Raw genomic sequence first — 20,419 nt, 5'->3', positions numbered from 1 at the left:
TCAGAAGGGTGTTGGTTTGAGCTCCAGAGCAATGCTACAAAATTATGCTTCAAACACCCTTTTTTCTCCTTTTGTTTTAACACCATATCCACGCATATCAACGTGCTTCTTTCATTCACTCCAGTTTCAGCTTCTCCGCTGCTGTAATTGGTAAGTATCTTCTGATAAAGCACCAGGAAGGAGGTACATGTGAGGCAGAATACTGCCCTGCACAGAGGCATTATGGTCTCAGATATGTACAACAGGCAAAATTAGTCATGCTTTTTCTCCAACTTGTTTATGAAATTTTATTACTTTTTTGTATGCTTCAGAAACATTAGCTAGAAACATTACTGAAGAAGTTCCTTGCCTTCAAGCTATGCAACTTCTGTCAGTGTTTTAAGGCATTTTTATTGAATTTTTAAGCAAATTTGCTTTGAGCACACTCTTTCATTTTATGCTTTCTGAGGACAAGCCTGTTTGCAGAAGGCAGATGTCACAGACACACGTTGTGAGTTTTAAACTGGTCTGTGAAAGAGAGTGCACTAGAACAGTTTGGACTGTTAACCTGTCTGGAACCAAAATAATTACAATTTATTTACCTGCTCACTGATAACAATCTGGATGTTAGTCATTCCTTATCTTAATTTATCAGCTGGTTTATTAGTTAAAAATTATTAGGTTTTAGGAGTACCCCATTTGCTCAGTAGGTCTGTAAGAAATATTTTTTTATGTTAGAAGCAGAATACATTGAGGCAAAGAGAAATGAAGGGAAGCTGCAGGCAAGCTGTCTTTGGTGCTTCGGTTCTTGGGTTCCTGATTATTGTGTTCTAGGTCTTGAGTATCAGAGCTGGTACATGCTTACAACACTGCTTTGAGTTTTCTGAGAACTGCAGGTTATTCTTCCCTTTGGGTTTTTGGTGCCCAAGGCTGGGTTCCTAAATGGAAACATTTAAAAGCAAAGGCCCTTGTTTTGGTCAGGGATGCACACAGGCAGTGAGCGAGTTGGAAGGAATTTAGATGGTGTATCAAAGGATGGTTGAGCAATATGAAGTTGTTGCTGTGGAGCACATTTATTCTTGCCAATAATTTGATAAGGGTGCTCTTTGCATGCTGAGGAAAGCACAAGGACTGCTCATCCTTGGAGCTCAAGGCTGCTTAGGGCTGTTTCATTTTCTGGTCTGTTTTAGGATAATAATTATGTAGACAACTGGGTTGCGTAAGAAAGCTCCCATTCAGGTACATAAGCCTAAAATAGTGAGATGTGTTCCTAGGGCATAGACAAACACTGGCCTTCTATTTTTCGAAAGCAGACAGACCTATTAGACCCACCCTAATACTCCAAGGTTATGTCCTGCCTCATGGGCTACCACAGAAGTGCTAAAACCATCACACACAAAGGCACCACGGGACTCCCACCATCAACATGAGCTCTCTGCCTGCCTCTGGCACCAGCTGTCAGAACCGCTTCATCTGAAATCAAGGTAAAGAATCAGCAGCACTAAATACTACAGGACAAAGGCATAAACTAGCTTTGTAACCCTTGGCAACCTGGATGTTTGCTGACTGACAGTGTGAATGACAGCCCAGTTGTCAGTCTAAAATGTCATCCTCTAATCATTCCACATGTCACCCGACAAGATGATGGCTACTAAAAAGGGGAATAATTTGGGAAAAGTCATAAAGCCCATTATCTCCTGCTGAAGCCATTTCTCTTTGCCATTTCTAAAGTCTCTGCAAAATAGATCCAGAATCCCATACGTAACATGCGACTGGTTTATTAAGAGAGAGTGGCCACTTAGAACTGCACTGGGTACCACACTGCATTCCTGGGGAAACCTGCCCCCAAACTATGCCACTTCTTCATGTCTTGGCAGGTGACTCCAATCTGACCTTGCAGTGCAACTGAAATATTTCACCTGTTCCAAAATACAACGGGGAGCCAAAAGCTGCTGTAGTGGGCACTCACACAAGGCCCAGCAAATCAGAGGATGGAGTTGTTCACAAAGGCAGCAAAGTGCAGTTTCTGTCTAGAATTCTTATTAATATTTTTCTCCTTAATAAAGAAAAAAATATCTGAAGAAAATGTTAAGGCATTTCAATTCTTGCTTAACTTGTTCAATTGCATTTTTATTTCAACATGAAGAGAGGGCTATATTCTAAACTTCAGGCTGAATGAAGGGCTGCATATAAAGGAAAAATAACAAATAAAAGGAGAAAATAACTTTTGAGAAGGACAACAAAGTATAGCGGAGGAGGTGGAGGAGTTGAAGACAGGAAGGGCAGAAAATTATGTCTGGATCTTTCTCTTTACATTTTGCAAGCATAGCCTGAGATGCTGAAGTCAGAATAGCGTTTGTCATCCAAATAAAACTAAAAATGAACCCAGAGACTGGTTCATTTCAGCAAGCTGTTTTAATGACATAAACTAAAACTGGAAAACATTACTTGATCATTGCGCTGATTCCTTCCAACATCTAGTGGAGGAGATTCCAGACTGTGAGCCAGAAAATTCTATCTCATTCATATAAAATATCTCAAAGAGATACACTGAAAGATTGCTGCTGAACTTTGGCAAAAAGAACAGAATTATGCTTCGAGCAACTTTTAAAAATCTATCTCCTCCTGTAGACTGTATTGGGCCTGATTCTGCCGTTTTCACTTGTACTGGTCAATAACTGACTGATTAATTGCAATGAATGCAGTGGAATAATTTATTTAGTAAGAGCAAAATTGGAATGAAATAAGGCAGATGATTGTAGTCCTTTGTCTTAATGAATAATTTCAGATTGTTTGCTGTCTACCTGAGCAATTTTAACACAGTCATTATGGTGATGTGGAGGCATGGAAGAATCCCACCAAAGGTAGATTTTCTTATTGGCTCTTAGATTTCTAGTATATCATGAAAACACAATTTCATCCTAATTAATCAGTTCCCCTTTCCAAAACTTTTCATTTTATCATGTGGTAGTTCCCAAGTTTTCGCTCTTCCAAGGAGCAGCTTGAATTTAGCACCAAAAACTTGAATTTCCAAACAGTGACTTGAACAGTTTTATGTAAAAAGTTATGGTAAAAGACCATACTGAAGCACCTTCCCGTGACAGGTTAGATAATATTGCTGTCTGCTTCTAATAATGTTTTGGCTGATGCACTGTATATCATCCTTCAGCTTGGAAACACAAAGCCTTGATGCTCTTGGTCAAGGAGCAGCCCAGAGTACCTTCACAAAAAGTGTTTATTTCAGCTTTTGCAGAAACTGATCTTAACTCTCTCTTCAAAGTTTGTACATGTTGGTATTGGTTCTCAGTAGCTGCAAGTCCTAATTGTAGCATGGCTGGGATTGTTTCACTGATATATGGACATATACATATGTATTTGTGTGTGTTTACACATTCTGTGTTCCTTTTAAATCTATAGAATAGATATACTTTTATAAAATTCTACATTTTGTATTATTGTGACCCTCTTTCTATCAGAAATCTATTTTTTTTTCCTCATATACCTTCTCACCTGTGCCCTGCTAAGCTTAGCCAACAGATACAGCAATGTGATGGTAATCAGCTATAAATTCTGCCCTTGCTTGGTAATCAAGTCCTGTCTGACAGCAGAATTGTTGCAGGAATTCCACAGTGACAAAATAAAGTTTGTAGACACTAAGAAATAGAAATGTGTGAGTGTATATCTGTGTATACATCTGCATGCCTGTAAGTACTTGTTTCTCATAGGCACTTCTAGTAAATTTACCTAGTTCTGTATATTATAGCAAACAGTTTAGATTTTCTACAAAACTGTATATGGATTTTATGTTTAAGCCTGTTCAGGTTTATCATGTCAACAATAGAAATCCACTAAAAACAGTGGAAAAGTGAATTGCTCCCAATTAATTCTTTAAATACAGCAGAACTAATCAGTTGTTTCACAAGTTTTTAAGGGAAGTAATTTTGTGTATGTTCTGATGCAGTTTTGCTGCTGGTTACAAACCTGAAATGCACAGTGAAATCTGAGGTTATAAAATCACTTAAACTGGAACTTAGATTGGTGTTTGCATCATCACTCTGAACCTATGAGTCTTGTACAGATCTGACCTAGATGGAAAGTCTAAAAGGAAACACCAGGCCTGTAGGAAGTAATGGTAAACAGCAGATCCTGAAAAATTATCTGTGAGGAACCAAGAGGCCATTTTATACAGTTGATCATTAAATTTATTACTAGATACTGCTATTAGAAATTTCAAAAGCTACTTCTCTTCCCTCTGGTATTTCAGATACCCATTTCATATTATTCCATTATTTTGGTCATGTCACTAATACCACAACTCCAATGAAACTAAAGCAACTCTAGAGCTGACTTACATATGGTGCTGATCTTCTTTTATGAAATTTTAAATCTATTTTTAAAATGCCTTTTGAAGCTCATCAAGAAATGTCATGCTCTTAACTATGGTTTAATTCCTTGTTACTGTGTTTTAGTGCCAGGTTTTGAAATTCCATTCGTAAATACCACTCAGTTTTCTATAGAAATTGCATCTGCATATGCTTCCACAAGATCAGCAACTCATTAACCTTCTGGATACAAAGAAGTAATATTAAAAAAAATATTGAAAAAAAATCCTAACTAAAATTATTCCAATTTGAACTGTATTACAGTTAGTTATGCTTTGGCATCACACAACTAAACCTATGTGACCTTGACATCAGCCTTTGGTGCCTGAACAAATGCACAGGGCTTTGCAATTCCTTATGTGGAGTTCAAACCTTGCTCCTCTGGTTTGGTCCATGAGCAAGCACAGTGCCATGACTGCTATTCAGAGAATTTCCTCCTACTCCTTATTCTCTTGACAATCATCTCTTTTTTCCCATACTGTCCTTTGACAATAGTGACAAGCTAGTGAGCATAAAGAGAGGGCCATGAGACAGTTACTGAATGTTCTGGCTTACAACAACCTCCATGGAAGGAAGCCCCAAGCACGCTGGTGGCCTGTGGTTGGATGTCTAAGTCTCCTCGTTCCTCTGCTCTTCCCCACGCTTCTGCCACTGGCCGCTGCTGGAGGCAGGACTCTGCTTGAAAGACCTTTGATCTCATCCAGCCTGGTCGTTCTTTTGCTAAAACGTTTATGTTGTGCTTTGATTTTTCTTCTGTTTTCTGTAGTTAGTTAGATTTCTAAAGGATAAAAGGATCAGAAGAAAGTTTCTTTTCACGCTTCTGTACTTCTCATTTTACAGCCTGTTCGCTGCCTAGAGGAGGAATGAAAATGAAGAAGACGACAAATATTATGGTATCCTTGCCTTCCTGAGGCCGATAATCCAGCCAGTCTCAGCCTCTTATAGCTCTGTTTTCCCAGTAGTTTAAGGAGCATTTCCCACATCCATTGCTCCCAGATGTCAGAGCTGATAGAGAACTGTGGGAGATGAGTTGGTAACTATCAGTCTCACATAATTTTTTCCAGGGTCTTGAAAATTTTTTGTGAGTTTCCCATAAAAGACAGTTTCTCTAGAGTGAGTTAGAAGAAAACATTTTGCACATTCATTAGAAGAATCTACGCTAAAAATCTGTTTGAGGGAGCTTCTTTCTAATTCTGAAAATGAAGTTGTAATGGAGCAGTCTTTTCTTAACTTGTGTTTATACTGAGAATTCTCAGAAATCCCAGCCAGGATGCAGCATTGTACAAGGCTGAAATGCCCTGTAGCTCTATGCTTAGCACTTCCTAAGGCCCTATGGCACCTAATGCTTTCCTATCCACATATTTAATTGGTGTAACTAAAATGAATGCAAACTTTGCTATTTATTTAAATGAAGTTAACTTATCTTTGGCCATCTTGGTCAAACTTGAAGATCTGATTCCATTATTTTCATTATTATTATTATTATTATTGAAAAATCTGGAAAAATACTTGTGTTTATCCTTAATTTTCTTGATTTTACCTTACCTGTTTAAGCACAGCTCTCTCCTGTGAAGTCTGGATAGGAACGTGCTTGAATGTTCTGCTAATGTAAGTTCCAAGATTGAAGTATAGTCATTGCTATAATGTAGGGTTTATTTTTGAAAATGTGAAGGTTTAACTGTTTTTCCTTTTTCAGCAGAGAAGTCCAGTACTGCAATCCATGTTTTAAGAACGATCAAATGCTTTAACTATTTGGTAGTTCCCCTTGGATATGTATTGTATTTAAAGGTTAAAATACGCCTTGATGAAAAAGTGTTTGCCTTTAGGTGTTCAATGCTATTTTATCAACTGCTTCAGATGTGAAAAGCCTTTTTATTTGGTTGAGGTTTGTTTATTTCTCACTGCTAAGCTTTTCTGTAGTTTGCACCATATGCCACTTCGGGGTTAGCGTTACAGTCAGATTTGAATTTTGGCTTCTCTTTGGAGTATTTTACAAGGAGAGAGATTTTACACACTGAAATGCTTTCCATAGAACACAGCTGTAAAAAAAAAAAAAAAAAGTGAGCGAAATAGCTCAATCTATACTTGTATACTTTGTCTCCTTGAAATTTATTCTCTTTAAAAAAGGGTTTATGTAATTTTACATAATTATTTTGGCACAAATGTTTATTGCCCAGCTGGGTGAAATTATTAATGTATGTCTCAAGCTGCATTTTCAAAGATCAGTAATATGTATATATAAACCTCTTTGAGGGTTCTTGATATGTACTATTCTTATTGGAGACCCTCGTTCCACTTCAGTAAAAGGATGACACAAGATGTTTACTTAAAAAAGAGTCTTTGACATCCTCCTGAGAATGTTTTGATAGAATGGCATACATTTGGTTACAATTAGTAAGCCAAACAATTTGCCGTTGTTATCTCACTGTGTTTGTCTAGAGCCTGTAAGGAGCTTTCAAAAAATACCCATCTCCATGTTTCAGCTAATTGATTGCATGTTCAGTAGGATTATTCTGTTTTATAAAACTCCCTGTCCTTTTAGTCTTATCAGAGAGATTTTACAGTAAGGTACGTGGTAAAAAGCAAAAGGGAAATATTGGCACAGTTAAGTATAAAGAGATATTGTAGTTGTATTAAGGCTAATACTCTTGTGTGGGAGAAAAAAATACCAATGTGATCCTGCTACTTCTGGGTGCAAGATGTTATACCCGAGGGCTGAAAGTAATAGTTTCTGGTGTGAAAGTATTCACCACTACCAAGTACAGCTGAATGCTTTCGAAGCAAGCTGAAAGCTGAGATAATAATATTTTAGCTTAATATTTGACCTTGTACTCTATCTAGTATAATAAATGATGGGTGAATTAATTTTGTTCAAACTTTATTAACAGTGTGATTAAAGGACTCAAATCCTTATCTGACACCTATGCTGTGTTGTGATTTGTTTGCTTGTTTATTATTTTATATCTAATCTAGAATTTCACTTTTCCTTTTCCATGTTAGGCGAAATACATCTTACTGTTGAACATTTTACTTTCTAAACAGAGATTGATAGGTCTCAGCTAAGGTAATTACCTGTCGTTTTTGATAGTAGGCATACCTTGATAAGTACATTCTATATTGCTAACAATTGTTTGGTAGTTACATGATTAAGCTGGGTGTAACATAAATTAATGTCTATGTCACAGAAATTCCCTGTGCAATTATCACCCCTTGGAATCACTCCAGTGCCAGCTTTAGACCTGACAGCAAGACCTGGTGGTTCTGTGCCTCCTTTACTCATCCTTTTTTGTTTAGACTCTTACTGGGGAAACCACTGATCACAATTCCTGTAACAGTACACACTAGCAGCAGAGAAATGCAGAGCTAGGAGTGCCATTCCACTTTATGAACCTGTGTCCTAAGTCTCCTGCATCCCTTCCCCATTACACCAGTAAATTCATGCTGCTTTTATGAATTCTTGGTGGGAGTGACCAATACTGAATTGAATAATTCCCTTTTGTATCATATCTTTAACAAAACTCTCAAAAAGGCCTGCCAACTTTCAGATGGGCGAACGGGAACAAATTCCTCCTCCAGGGCATGGCTGGAGAAGAGATGGTCCTTGAAGTATTCTCCATGGTTGCTTCTTCTGCTCCCTCAGCAGGGTGGGAAAGGAGAGGTTTGCATGGAGTTGTCCTCTCTTGCTGTCCTGCCCCATGCTGCCCTCCAAGAAGCATTGCAGGAGTAGATCAGTGTTGTAGGTCTCTGCACCACCAGGACACAACTTGCACCTTGGGCAACAGTGCACCAACACTTCTTCAGTGCAATGAAATCACACTGCATGGTGTCTCCAAAATTGGTACCGAGAGTTTGGTCCTCTCAGTGCATGTCAGCAGCAAATTCACTTTTTTTCATTTCCTTGTCATCAGGGCTAAGTTATGTCAGTTCATGTTCTCTAGAGCAGTTTGAATTCAATTTAGCTGGTGATTAAGTTACTTTTTTGGAGTGAAATGGATGCTGGTAGGAATGTCTGATCAAAGGGTTAACTTAACCTTCCCCAAGGTTGTAATGGACACTGGGAGATCAAAAGCTCCTCCAAACTCTCAGAGAAGAAAAGAAAGAAAGAAAAAGTATAGCTTGCTTTTACAGTTTTCAGTCAATGTCTTCCCTCTGGAAAGAAAGTCTATGTTTAACGTACTTAAACTCATGGTACAAACTATTCATTTTGTCTCTAATCATAAACATAATTTGTCTGGTGTTTCAGTTCTTTAGATTTACGCAGTAGCCATGTTTGTCAAAGTATTTGGCACCAGTGACATCATCTTTGCTGAAATGCCGGACAGTGTGATGAGTCCCAGATGTTAACGCACACCGCAAGTCAAGAAAGAATAAAATACTAAGATCAACTGTAAGAGCTATGGAGGTAATAAAAAGTGTTTCTGTTTTCTTCTAGTATTCAAAGATAATTATTTGTATTTGTTTGAGGTTTGCTTTGCATAAGTGATCAATCAGGGACTCTGTTGAATACTCTGCAAGGGGAGACTGAGATGTGAATTTGGATGAATGCTGAATAAAGCATTATTTGACTTCATGATTGCACTATTTCCTTCGTGTTTTTTCCAGTCTTTTACACTTTGCATATGTAGATTACAATATATGCGGAATATGTGTGCTGAGAACCAAATATGCCTCTTTCTGAACTGCGAGGATTTAACGTGTCCTTTGCATACTGGTCATGCATGGTTATGTCAGCACATCGTGTCTTCAAATGTACTATAACATGACATGCCAATGTAACCAAGAGTAGTACCATTTCTTAATGACATGTCATGTCTGCAAAATGTAAAAAGTACGTGACCTGATAAGAATATGTGGGGGTTTTTGGTTGGTTGGTTTTTTATTGTTTTGTTGTTGTTGTTATTTTAGAATAAAACCACTCTGTGTGCAGTTTGTCCATTTCCAAAAGTAGTTTTTGTAAAAGTATGGTTTACGTGCTTTAAGGGAAAAAAATCACAAAGGCATGGTCTCATATTAACTGCATATCTACTCAAAAGCTTCACGCTGCCTACATATTATAAAGAAAACAGTAACAAATAAAATATCCATCCATCTAGAACATCCTTGGCACTAAATAAGGCTGACCTGACTAATATTTTCATGGACAATCAGGAAGAGGTGCTCCCTTTCATACCAACAACAAATACTTTCTTTAGATCATTCTGTCATCTAGATAGTGTTCTTCACTATCATGAAGAATTCTCATATCACAGTTAAAAAAATCAAATTGGGAAATGCATACCTAGTTGTCAAATTTGTTTCCTTAATTTACTGCAGTACTTCTCCAGGCTTTTAGGCATAAGACAAATTGTATTAAAGCCACAGTGAGAAAAAGGAAATTTAGACTTTTCATATTGGAGTATTGTATCCTATAAAGATGAATAATTGGTTGGATGTATAAAGCATATGTCACAGTCTTCTCTTAAAAGACTCATATGAAAAAAAAAAAAAGCAGCAAAATATAACCTTGTTTCAGTTCTTCTTAGTAGATTATTCTTCATCTCTTTATTGGGAGTAAAGGTTTTGAAAGTACTTGGCACTAGTCTCAACACAGGTTTTCTAAAACCTGAAAGTAGAGGAAATAGCGATGAGGTCTGTGGTGTTGGCTGGTGTTGCAATATTCACTGTGCTGCTTGGTTTTGAGCTGGCTGGATGACATTGCAGAGTACATGGGATTTATTTTGAAATGATCTGGATTTCTCTTGCCTTCTCTTTCAGACTGCATGGTAATTTGGGAATAAATGTTAAAAACCAGATGAACTCATATTGTTCTCTCTGTTTATAGGACTGTACTCGGTTTATTATTCTGATGTTGACACATGAAGAATATAGGGTTTTGTCAAGGACTCCTAAAGCTCGTAAAACTTACAGGTAAGTCTTTCAGATACCCTTACTAAAACGAATATGTCTACAGGACTTTCCTAGATCTCATTTTCAAAAGCACTTATGTTATTCAGGGGTATAATTCACAGTTCTGAAAGCAGCTTGGATGCTTAGTATATTAGATCTCACTGACCTTCAAAGGGACATCTAAGCATTTATGGTCAGATACTGAATGTAAGAGGAGCCTAGTAGGATTTTTTTATAGCATTTCATCACCCCAGTCCCTTTGAAATTACTTTAAACATTTTCCTTCAATTTAGAAAATGGAGCATGGATTTCTAAATGATATGTGTATTTATGAAAATATTACCTGTAATTTATTTAAACCTTGTGAATACCCCAGGAAAAAGCTGTGTTTTGGATGCAGTGCTTTAGTAGAAAATGTTCTTTATGAATTTTGGGACAAATCCTGGTTTTTGTGACTAATGTGTGATTTTAGTCATTACTTGCTGAGCTGTATCATTAGAAGTTTGGGTCATATAGGCCACACTTAAATTACATATCAGATGACACAAATGTTTAAGGCAAGCTGGTGTAATTCAGCATCACTTTAAGCAATTTATGCCACTGAAGATCAACCCCCTCAAAGTCCTGTGTCTCCCCAAGTAGAATTACTTTCACCTTCTCAAGTCTTTTCTTATATCTTCTCGTATTAGTCAGGACCCCCTACTTTCCCATCCCTGGCTTATGTGACTGGCTTCTGGTACTGGTACAATTACTGTCTCCATATACACTCTGTTATTAGTGTGTACTAAGGTGGTTAAAAGTCATGTTCAGAGCTACTGATTACATACCCAGTGACTTCTTGCAAGGCCACTGTATTTGTGCCAAACTGTGTTATCAGACTGTCTGCTAGCCCAGCTCTAGTGCAACAGCTTTTCATTGGTTCTGTTTAAAATACATGGAAAAGCATTTGCCAGAAGCCCTGCATGTGATGTTGAGCACAGACTTTGCAGCTGTCTCTGTAATCCTTAGAACGGTGAAAAAGCAATGACTTCATGCTCTGTACCACCCAAGTCTGATTTTTTTTTTTCTAAGGTCACCTTATATTTGTAGATCTTGGAAAATTATCATGAATATTTATGATGGCATCAAAAAATCAAGCAGCTGCAAATTGTTCACAATATTTTTAAGAATAGGAAACCAGTTTCTACTACAAATCAAATACATCTGTTAGAACTGGATGAAAACTGAAAGCTCTTTGGTTCCATCCTATCTTGCTGTATACCTGAAAGTCAAAAAATCATCAGTAGCACAATTTTAAAACACTAATGTGTGCTGTGTAGGTAAAAAGTAAAACCTGACCAAAAGTACCAAATTAGTCAGCCTAAAGATTGCACATGAAAGTACTTTAATGAAATACTAATTAGAAATAGATGCCATAACAGTTTTTTGATATTTCCAAAATGTAGAATGTTAGTCTGCCTAAAATTTTATCTGCTTATGCTTTTTCCCTGCTTTTAGAAAAATAAATTCTTCTGTAACACAGCAGCTCAGATGTGCATATTTGAAAAAGTTTACATTAAGAATGTGCAGGGTCTCAAATATTTGTTGGATTTTTCTTCTACAGAACCATGATTTATAATCTGCCACTAATTTAATAGCTATCTGGAAAGATATTAATACATCAAGAGAAATAGCACTATCTCTGTTTAGGCACAAGTAATCAATTCTGAATCTTTGCACTGCTGGTAAGTAGGTATTTAGATTGCATTTATCGTGTGAAAACATAAAAACATCTGGTTTTGTTCAAACCAGAGGAATAATGTGCATACTTTAGATGAGTAACACTACTTGCCTAAAAATGAATATCTTGCATGAAAGGGAAAACTGTGTTAGGACTATGATTTTAAAACTTTTTCTTGCCAAATCCTGCCATCAGCAGCAGTGACAGCAGTGGCAGCCTGCAGCTCTACACGGGCTTCTGTGCGACAGTGCAGACACTTGCGTACCGCTTGTGGTATGTGGATTGCAACTTGGGAATGCCTGTGTTGGAGCTCTTAATCCATTTTATACAACTGTGCTAAGAAATAAAGGATCCGATTTAGAGACCACAGTTTATTTCACTTCTCTTTAGGAGGTGTCATATTTTCTGTATTTGGTTTCTCCAGTTCTTCCTACCAGTTAAATGCTACTCATTCTGCCCCTCAGTTTTTCCAGTTTTTCACTGGAATATTTCTGACTCTTTTTCTGCTGCCCAGTGTTAAGGACTGTCACAGACTACCAGTCCCTAGCAGAATTGCATTACAATTCAGTAAAGCTCCTACAACCAGCATGCAAGACTTCATCAGAAGGCAAAATGCTAGTCTGAGAGGATAATGAGACATTCTTTTAATAAGGACCATTTTTAAATGTTAAGAATGGCTTGTTTTAATTGAAGCAGAGGAAAGGAACTCCTACCAAGAGTCAAAGAGATCCCCCAGAGCTCTCCAAAGTCTTCAAATTGTCTTGTATAGAAATGTCTGAGAATCAGAAATCATCAGAAAAATTTCCAACCATCTCACTGTAAAGTTCATCTGATTAGGTTATTCTCTTCTGCAGTTAAAAATTTGGCTTTAGCTTAATATGAGGTATCTGACCATCCTAGTTCCTGAAGGCAAATCATGAGACTTGTTTTATAGACCCAGCTTTTACTGGGTTTGTGTGAGCAGGGATGCAGAACAATTACCATTCAAACCATTCTTTTCAATCTACTATACAATATCCACCTGTTCTGTCAGACAGCAGGAATGTATGCCGCAAATACAGATTACTGCCGTGACAGCAGCAGGTGTATGGCAGCAACAACTAATCAAATCAGCTGAATCGGAGGTGTGAATCACATCGCAATTCTGTGCAATGAAAATGACCAGGAAGGAGAGAGCTAAATGGTTGTGATTTTTTCTTTTGTTTTATTTTTAAGAACTTTCTCTAAATTATAGGCAGAACAGCTCATAAGTACAAGAAAAACTAATGAGGAATTGAAAGGAAAATGACGTTTCATCCTTGCTGTAAAGGACAGGCAGGGTGAGATAGGTACGGGAGACACCCATTGTAATCACTCTGAAAAAGCAAAGCATGGGTTTTGATTTTCCTAAAGAAGCAAATGCAAAAGAACTCTTGTCTGTACCATATGACTCATGATGCTTCTTTACTAGGCTTAAAGAGAATTGAACTTGAGTAATAGCACCATTAGAGCTCTTTACCAGGAGCTAGTTCCTGTGGTTTCACTGGGTCCAGCTGCTGATGACTCACTGAGGAAGTAGCAGAGATTAGGTGCACAGGGAAAAAATCAGAACAGCTCAGAAATAAAGCAAATCAACCAAGCATTACCTTTTGTGCACAACAGAACAATGGCTTAACAACTATGGTTCAAAATGATCCGTCTTATTCCCCTCATTTGTTCTATTCCTGTTGGAAAGACCACCAGGAAACATGTGAACCACTGTGGAATACACACTGTAATCCATAGAACATCTCAATTAATATTCCCTCTTGACTATAGCTAGAACAATACATAGCATCAAGCAGTTTAATCTCCGGCAATAATGCCTTTTGTAAGATCAAGAGGTCTTTCCCTTGAATTAAGGTTTAAGTGAGGATTTTGAAAATTAGTTAGGTATTCTGCATAATGTATATTGGCAGCTACAGGTTCCATAAGTAGTAGCTAGGTAAAATGCATAGACACAGGCTAGTTGTCGTTAGAAATGTTGTTATTCTCCTTTGCAAATTGATACTGGATTCCCTGTAGAAGAGAGTTAATCCTTCAACAGGGTTTGTGACAAGTAAATACATCCAAGCTTGTAGAAAATATAAAACACTGCCTCTACTATTCAGTTTTGTGCTAGAAAGAAAGTATATCCCCAGCAGCAAAAATTAAAATATCTAACTTAAAAAGGGAAGATGCGAGGGAAAACATTCTGGATCTTGTTTAAATTACTAATGTACAGTGGTTGTGCTGCTTGTTGCCTCACATTACGACAGTATCAAACACATGGCTCAGGGGATGTGTTCTCCACGGAAACTGCAAACAGTTTAGACCCTAACTTCTTGGGGAGGAGTCTTTTCTGAGTTGCTATAGATTGATATCGTAGCTTATTACAAAAAATATAACGCGATTTTGACTAGATTATACCATTTCTTTAAGAAAATGTTTGTAAAGGATAGTGTACTAAGAGCACCCTAGGAAAATGATATTGCAAATTTTGCTAGGTCAACTATTTATCATTGTTTTTAAAAATAAATTGGAATAGACAATTTAACCTGCCTTCAGCTTTCTATTTCCCATAAGAATTTCATAGGTAAGATCAGTTAGTGATTATCCACAGAGTAGCATTTTATAAACATTTGCTTTAGTGATTAATGTAAAACAATTCACAGCAACCTCTTTAGAATATTAAGTAATGCACTTTACTTGTTTGCCATCAGCCAGCATTTCAAACCCCACAAGGTGACTGTGTGACACTGATACATGGTCTCTGCAACTGAGTTTTGAAAAGGCCTGCACTACCCTCGGCTCCAATTGTACTTCAGGTTAAGAAATAAGCACTTAAAAAAATATTGCCAATAAGAAAGGTACTTCTGCTGGTGTTTTCCTATATGGAAAAATCAAACATGAACTTAGTTCGTGGCCTCTGTGGTCCCCAAATGCCATGACTGCATTATCTGCAGTAAGCAATAAGGACTGCATTTAGGGCAATAAAGGTTGCCCTGTGTGTTTATGGCAGGCAGCAAGGGATGCAGGTGCGGTGCAGTGATCTGCAGCATGGTGGGTGGCCAGGATGTGCACAGGGTGCTGTCATGGCTGTCCCAAAGGGTGACCTGGGGCACCGTGGGCTTTGGGCAGAGCTGAACCAGCTGCCTGCGTGAAATTACTCTTCCCTGCATGCAGCCACATGGCCCTCATGCGCTCAGAAGCACATGGATGGAGCAGGTCAGTTCATTTCATTTCCTCTCCTAAAAGTCAGTTATTTTATGTTCAAAGATTTTCATTCATCTCGTCCACATTGACTCTTTGGTGCATATGTAAAGATGAAAGGTATGAAACCTTATTCCTAGCAATGCCATAAATACAAATTCTGGAGGGGAAAAAAAAAAAAAAAAAGGTGAAACAGAGCTAATACACATTAGAAATTGTTTATGTGATACTCTTGTACTATCCCTTTAAGATACACAAATATAAACTGGCTGTCAATACAACATCAGTTGGTTTTCGTCTGGACCTTAGAGCACAACAAAATTATTAGTACATAAATCTCTACTAATTTACTCTAGATTATGATTCTTTCATCAACATGCACATATAAATTATACCATTAATCATAATGATTTCTTTCAGTATTCATGTGGATGTAATATATAATTTCTTGGGAATCCCACTGTAATTTAGCATGAATTAATGTCCACTTATTGGAAAACACTGCCTACGTTGATATTTCTATGGGAAAAAAACAGCAACTGTGATGCATCTTGAACTACAGCCTAAATGACCAGGGTGCTGGTAAAGAACCACCAAAGGAGCGTCACTGCAGGTAAAGGAAAGTTATCTTAAAGGCAGTTTGTTTCAAAGCTCATTAGGCCAGATGGCAGCCTGTCTTCTAGGAGCATGTCAAGCATGTGTGAGGGAATGGGGGGACTTCTCTCTCCTTCACCCTGCCCTGGGGAAGAACTGTGTGAATACATGGAGTGAGGGGAGAGCTGAAGCAGGGGGGCACTGCTGAACGCTGGAGAAACCAGTGCAAAGCCATCTGCTGCACATTTTTGACAGAGCTGGAACAATAATAGCTACATCGGTCTTAATGGGTAACACGTTCTAATTGGCCTCAACACTAAATTTCACAGAGAGAAGCAGCAGTATTCATCCACTTTTCTGCAGACTGGATTTTAGTAATGGATTACCTGTTAGGAGGTGGCTGGCCAGTAGATTGAGCAGGTTGAGGACCCATGGATGGGCTGCTTTGGCCTCAGTTTCCCCCACCTAAGATATGCAGCTGCCTCCTTGAGAAGCGCTATGCCCTTTCTGGAGGTGAAGTAGGATCTTACTTAATCTAGCTATCAAATACATAAATGGAACATACATATATACATATGCATGCTTCATAAGTGAGACAGTGAGGGGGAAAAAAAGGAACTTCTGACTATAACGAAAGATTCATTAGGAAAAATGAACTAATCAGTGCTCTCCAAGGAGAAATTCATTCTGTTTAGGAGGCCGTACCCTCTGCTGCTGCACATACTTAATATAATTTATATTATTATTTAAATCACTGCGTAAATTTTAGATACTTTTAAAAATCAAGTTAATGGACCATACTTTACTGCTTAGCATCATTTATATCAAGAATTAGTGGCTGTGGAGATAATATATGTGAACACAGTGGAGAAAACACAAACAAGCAAATATCATAAAACTCATCTGTAGCATGGGATTAAAATGCAACCACAGAAATGAGCCTGTGGAAGAGTTGTGTGTTGTGGGGTGCAGGCTTTTCTTTAAGCTGTGTGCAGCTGTGTGTTTAAAGACAAGGTATTCTTGAGATCACCATCACATAGGGGGCCCATCCTTGCACCAACCTGTCATGGCACAATATTTATTCCACTGGGAAAAATCTCCCTCTCCTTGCTTTAGATATAAAGGAAGGCAAGAATACAGCATGGCTTTCCCATAGCCGTAAGAGGAAATGGAGAAAGCAAATTAGGGAATTCTTGGGGAGAACACAGGCACATATCAGGACTACTTAGGAGCTGTAGAAAGGGGCTGGGACACTTTAAACAGACACAGCCTAGAAACAAAGAAAGAAGGAAATAGAGAAAGACAATAAGAAACTAAAAGACTGAGACGATTCTGGCAGCCAAGATAAATCCAAAGCCTTCTGTCGTGGGCTCATCACAAGACAGAATATATTCCCTAAAAATGTCTTACCTGCACCAGGCAATAAAACAGCTGTGCCTCCCTGCTTTCTTCAGGTTAGCTGTGCTGTATTTCTTTCCTCTGCATGCTCACAGCAGAGGAATTTTGACGAGGAGCCCAGTTTCTGAAGCTTTGAGATAAAGTTTTTCACAGCCTCAGATTCCTGTCAATGTCACACTGAAGCTCATGTCACTGAAGCGATGGTGCTGCCGCAGGGGAGTGGGACAGAGACAGGATGGCCAAGAGAGTTGCAGTACCCACAGGGAGGAGGGAGTGGATCCCACAAGGTGGGCAGCACACACGGCAGCAAGCACAAGTGGGATATGGGTAGTGCCAAGGGCTGGTGCTATCACTTCTTATTTAACTGTACTTCTATAACTAATTTTATCATGCTCCTGAAGAATGGAATTTATGTAAAGAGAGAGTGACATAGCCCATGGAGTTGCAAAAAATGAACCATATCTGAGTCCAGGAGGTGAGAGAGGGGAAACCTGGAAGGGGAAGAGTGAAGCAGACAGTACCACTTGTCCTGCCAGAGAAAGGGTCCCTTATCACAAATGAGTCAGTCCCTGTGAGGAGGGTAGAAGATTTTTTCAGATTTGAGCATTACTTTCTGAATAATTATTTTTTAACAATTTCATGAGACATTGTCTTCTGATGAAAACAAACAAACAAAAAACAGTTTGGAGCTGAGAATGCTTTGCTTTTGCATCTCATTACTCAGACCTAAATTCATCTACATTTCATATTCCCTCATTTGCTGTCTGTTTTCTTTCAGCCCAAGTTGTAAACTTTCTATTCAGTAAAAGTTGTGTGGTTTTTCCATTTAGTGAATGAAGCTCCAGGCATAGATCCTTTTCTGCTGCCACAGTGTAAAAATGGATAAAAAAGTAAGCTTTTATTAACAGAGACAAACTTGGGCCTCTGGCATCTTACAGCAAACCCTGACAAAATGGCTATAGTCAAAGTCTAATTTTAAACACAGAAAGCAAAATTCATAGACCACATATCACCACCTCCTCCTTGCCCTCGCTACTTATGTTCTGCCAAGGAGACAGTGAGAAAAGCTGTGTTAGCTGTGTCCTGATTTGCTCCCACTTAGGGTTTGGAACTCACAAAGTCACTTAATTCCTGAATGTGGTGTTGGATAAAATTGGTTTTCTTTCAAAAAAAAAAACCTAAAAGCACTGTTTTGGTTGGCTCATTTCAGGTAAAAGTAGTTGTCTAAATGATTACTGTACCTAAATTATTAGTTGCCACCCAAATGACTGCCTGCATTGCCGGGTCACCTGGCAGTTTTGTATAAGCATTTTTATTGCCTATACATAAATAATTTTCTTTCCTGACGAATTCACAGGCTGCTGCTTCAGACACTCTCTATGTATCATCTGTGTATTACTCGAGGTCTGAAGCTAAGTGGGTAGATTGCTCACAGCAATGCATTTCATCCGTGTCCTTTGGTTTCAGATGCAGCATGCACCTCCAGCTGTCCAGGAGCACCTCCATTCCCCAGCCTTGTGGTAGAGCAAATAGCATTCTGGCCTCAGTCTTCTAGCAATAGATTAGTGACAGCAGTAGGCAGACAACTTTTATCCCCAGGGAATATTAGAAATCTAGAGCTAGAAATAGATGGATTAACTGAAATGCAACCCAACCTCTGATCTACATTATTGCCTCTCTTCTTTATCTCACAAGGGAAGCAGAGATAAAGAGTGATAGACACCGATAATGATGGAAGTCCGTGATAATACACTGAAGTGATAAACTTCTTTGTGGCCCTCATTGTGCCCAGTTGTCTTCAGCTGGTTATGAGCTCTAGCCTCAAGCTATTTACACCATGATCAGGCTAGTAATTAGCAAAATGTTTAATATAATATAGAAGCAATTAGGAGGTGATAACATGCAATTAAGATGTGTTTTCAGATTAAAGATTTTATAGTGCTCTCTTTCTTGAAAAGATAAAGTGCCTATCTCAAAATGTCAAACTGCAGTGATTTAATCTGAGTTATTTTCAATTAATATGCATGTATTCTTGCGATGTGTTCACCGTTGTTATTGACATTGATAAATTAAGCTCATCCCAGCAGAATTTATCCTTGAGTCGCTCTATATTTCCTGAATGTCAGTTCTTTTTTCATATTTTTTTTATGCCTACAAGCTGTGCACGATCTAACTCTAAGTCCCTTGATTCATCCCTGGGATTACAGTAATGTGTCAGTCTGAGTGCAACAATAATCTGAAAGGGCATTGTTATAAATAGTGTGTTAGAATATAATTATTTGTCATGCTGTTTCTCCCCTTTAAATCCCTCTGAGTCCTGTTTAAGTAATTTAGACAGCTAGAATGACAAGAGTCTTGAGACTTCAGTTATAGAGTTGTCCAACCAGTCTTCAGCCTACCCTGTCTTTAGAGACTGTCTCATCTGCAAAGTAGGATGTGCAAACAACAGATGAGTTCCGACTACACCACAGATTTGTTATTAGATTTTGTTCAGACCATTTATAGAACAATGTAAATGCTACTGATACTAATTTTGCCCTGTCTAGTAAATAGAAGTGCTTAGACAATAGACATTAGGGTGTTTCCTATCATCATTAAAGAAGTTAGAATCCTAAAGCATTGCAAGTGTGATACTGCAGTTCAATGTCTGAAGGCAAAGCAGTTTATTTTGTTAGATGCTTCTTGATAGATTTTCTAATAATAAAATAATTTTTAAAAAGAGTGAAGGCAGAAAAGACAGTTGTTTTTTGGTTGTTTTCGTTTTGCTTTTGATCTGGTTTTAATGGAGCCTGCTTTGTAGTAAAAGTAGCAAAAGACTTTCAAGCAAAAAATTGGTAGAATCTAATGTCCTATTAGATAATTCAGTCCAGTTCCTGGATCATGCAGAATTATTCCTTGTAACTCATTTTTCTGCTCTTTGGTTCTCTCTAAGACTTTTACACATGCAAGAGGCATCCAAACATCAGAGGATTTGCATACAACATGTATCAGAAAGGCTTTCCTGAATTTTACAATTATTTTCTTTCTGGTTTCTGCTAAGTATTTTCCCCATGGTCAGTGCTAACCGTTTTCAAATGTTTCTGTTTAGGTCTCTGCTCTTTCTTGTATCCAGTTAGGGTCTGCTTTATGATATTTTGTTCATATGTGGGTGCAAAAAGGCAAGTTAGCTGACAGCCATTGCTACGAAAAACAATTTGTATTTGGTTTTGTGTTATCCAGCTGTGATTAAACTCTTTGGAGACTGTGGATT

General features: G+C 38.1%; 1 long non-coding RNA gene across 4 annotated transcripts in view; it reads left to right on the top strand.

Moving 5' to 3' along the window:
- The window catches only part of LOC139828603 (uncharacterized), a 43,149-nt gene that overhangs the window by 10,575 nt on the left and 12,155 nt on the right, over positions 1-20,419 (top strand). The window contains exons 2-6 of one of the 4 annotated variants that reach the window (XR_011740404.1): positions 5,202-5,254; positions 5,921-5,969; positions 7,362-7,425; positions 8,605-8,763; positions 10,183-10,268. This is a non-coding gene — a long non-coding RNA (uncharacterized lncRNA). Of the gene's footprint in view, positions 1-5,201; positions 5,255-5,915; positions 5,970-7,361; positions 7,426-8,604; positions 8,764-10,182; positions 10,269-20,419 lie in introns of all 4 variants that reach the window. The other 3 variants (XR_011740402.1, XR_011740405.1, XR_011740403.1) reach the window with 3 other exon arrangements.

The sequence above is a fragment of the Patagioenas fasciata genome, chromosome 9 (assembly GCF_037038585.1).
Source record: "Patagioenas fasciata isolate bPatFas1 chromosome 9, bPatFas1.hap1, whole genome shotgun sequence".
NCBI lineage: Eukaryota > Metazoa > Chordata > Aves > Columbiformes > Columbidae > Patagioenas > Patagioenas fasciata.
This window is presented reverse-complemented; position numbering and strand designations above follow the sequence as displayed.